The following is a 2,741-nucleotide window of genomic DNA, read 5'->3' on the forward strand; positions in this document are numbered from 1 at the left end:
CCCTCGGCCATGCGGCCCCGGCCCCAGAGCCCGGGACAGCTCCGTACTCACCTCTGGGCCCCTGAGACGGGGGCTGGCTCCTGGGCCCCCCCCCCTGCCCCCCTCCATCTCCTCCTCGGCCTGCCTCTGGGACCCAGGTCTCCAGCCCCGGGCCCAGCCTTGTTCTGCCTCCAGGATGGAGTCCCTGGTTCTGCCCCACCCAAGGCCTCCCCCAGCTCAGCGATGGCTCCTGGCCACCCACCTGGTGGGACGGTTCAGGTCAGAGCCAGGACGCACCGTGAGGCCCCCCGCTTCTCTCCAGGCACAACATGGGCTCCAGAGCGGGACCTCGTGGACCCCTCTTCACCTCCCCTCCCTGGACAACCTCGGAGTCTTTCCCAGGCCCCCCCTCCATGGGTCCTTCTCAAATGGCAGCTCTGCCCAAGGCACAAGCCCCAAAGCCGTCCAGGGCCCGGGCTGACCACTGGCTCTGAGAGGCAGGTCGGGTGGGACCTCCGGGTGGGGGCAGCACACGCAGGCTTTCCTTCCTACCCGGATGACGGCACTCCGCCTCCCCCATGCCTGCTGTGCCCAAACCTGGTGACGTCTGTCCTGTCTCTTCCTGGCTCTGGGCCTCAGTTTCCTCAGCGTGGCCGGTGGGGCCCCTCCCTTGCAAGGCAGACCTTCCCTAGCAGGGACCCACGATGAGCCCTCACCCCCATGTTCTGAGCAGGCGGGGCTCAGCACCCCCCACCCCCGCCGAACTCCTCATCCTGAGTCATCGCCCCTTGGGCCTGAAGCCTGACAGTCACAGCAGATGAGTCGCCAGCTGGCAGACGGCCAGGCCTGGGACCTGCATAAACCACCCGAATCCCAAAGCCCAGCCTCTGCAGGTCCCCGCGTGATCGGGGGGAGAGGCCCACGGCGGTCACACCATCTGTCCCCTTTGCAAAGTCCGATGTCCCTAGGTGGGTGTGGGGGCTTTGAGCATGGACTAGGGGAACAGGGCCACTGTCTCCAACCAGCTGCGTGACCTCACAGGTCACATCCCTGCCGTCTCTTGGTACAGCCCCCCACATTTCAGGGCAAGGTGCTGCCCCCCATCCCATGGGGACTGGCGTATGAAACAAAGACAGGGCCATGCCTGAACCCAAAGGGCACAGTACCCCCAGGTGTGCCCCGCTCTGGCCGCTGTGGACCGGCACAAAGGAACAGCCTTCTTCCTCAAGTCCCGCCACCCGGAGGGTCCCAGGGACGTGTGTGTCTGGAGACAAGATGACCCAGGTGCTCCGGAGTCACTGAGCCAGTGCCCTTCAGGTCTGGCCTCCACCTGGGACCCCAGGCCCACACCGCTGCCCTGCTCACAGCCCTTGGTGGCGCCCGGTGGCGCCCGGGTTCACCCAGCCAGTGTGCTGGCCGAGTCCGCCTACTGCTTCCATGGCTGGGACTGCCTGTGACACTCACACACATGGTCACACACACACTGACATTCACTGACACACACACGTGAACAAACTAATACCCGCTCGAGCACACACTCACGTGCATGTGCTCACACACACAACACACACACACACACACTTCAGAGCGCTGGCCCAGGACCAGCACGCCACGGCCACCCTGCCTGTGGGGGCGCCCTGCCCTCTGGTCTCTGGCAGGGAGAGGCCTTGGGAAAGCGCTGAGGGGACCAGGGGGGAGCAGAGGTGGGGGAGGGCAGGGAAGGGGCGGCCAGAGCGTGAGAGGCTGGGCAGAGGATGCCTACGAGCCCCAGCGTGGACAGATGACAGAAGTGACAGAGAAAGCTGCCAACAAGCAAAATGTGACTCAGAGCAGAGCAGAGCCTGGCAGGTGGGCGGGCGCTGAGGCACCAACATGGCGTTACTGGCCACTTCGGAGGTGGCGTGGGCCACAGAGAGGGCCCCACACTCAGCACATGCGAGGGCGCGCCTGAGCGGGGCCGGAGGCAGATGACTGCAAGTGGGATTAGAAGGTGAAACAGCAAACGGGGTTCTCACAGAAACCAGTGGGGCTCGGAAAGAGCAAAGCTGACCAGCCAGCAGTCCAGCCCGAGCCTCCTGGGGTGGGGGACGGGGCCTGGGGGATTCGGTCCTGGGGGGACGGGGGATGGGGCTTTGAGGGCATAGGGTCTTGGGGGCAGGTGGGGAGAGGTGTCCTTTCCACCTGAGGCACCCAGGGCCTGGGCAGTTCCGTGGCGAGTCCGAGTCGCTTCTGGACCGGAAGGGGCCGCACAGGCGGGCAGCACTGGAGCGACTGGGCTCCAGCCGGGCTCCACCAGCCACTCCCCGTCTGAGGCTCAGTCTGCTCAGCTGCTATATGGGGACGTAACAAGCCTGCGTCGAGGGTGACGGAAGGATGCAGACAGGCCGCGCCCAGCACAGGGTGGGCGTGCCCCCGAGTGACTCGTCTGGGTGGTGTGCGGCCCTGTGGCCTCCTTGCTGTGTGACCATTGTCTGAGGAGCATGTGGGTGGCTGTGTTCCGGGGACGGTCTGAGCGAGGCTCGCCAGTCCCCACTTCCCAGACCACAGGCCACGAGGCCAGGCTCCCAGCTCCTGTGGGCGCTCGTCACGCGCCTCCCCCAAGGCAGGTTTCTAACCAGGACCAGAACCCACCAGGGACCCAAGGGGCAAGTTTCCTGAAGCGTTTGTTCACTGAAGCCAGCAGGAGGAACAAGAAGATGGAGACAGCGAGGGGGGAGAGCGAGAGAGAGAGAGAGAGAGAGAGAGAGAGAGAGAGAGAGAGA

The 2,741-nt window shown here is 65.3% G+C and overlaps 1 protein-coding gene across 1 annotated transcript in view; it reads right to left on the reverse strand.

Annotated features, from left to right (window-relative positions):
* ADGRB1 (adhesion G protein-coupled receptor B1) overlaps nucleotides 1–2,741 on the reverse strand; it is a 62,554-nt gene that overhangs the window by 10,622 nt on the left and 49,191 nt on the right. The gene's annotated exons all lie outside the window — the stretch shown is intronic.

The sequence above is a fragment of the Hipposideros armiger genome, unplaced genomic scaffold (assembly GCF_001890085.2).
Source record: "Hipposideros armiger isolate ML-2016 unplaced genomic scaffold, ASM189008v1 scaffold_280, whole genome shotgun sequence".
NCBI classification, from domain to species: Eukaryota; Metazoa; Chordata; class Mammalia; order Chiroptera; family Hipposideridae; genus Hipposideros; species Hipposideros armiger.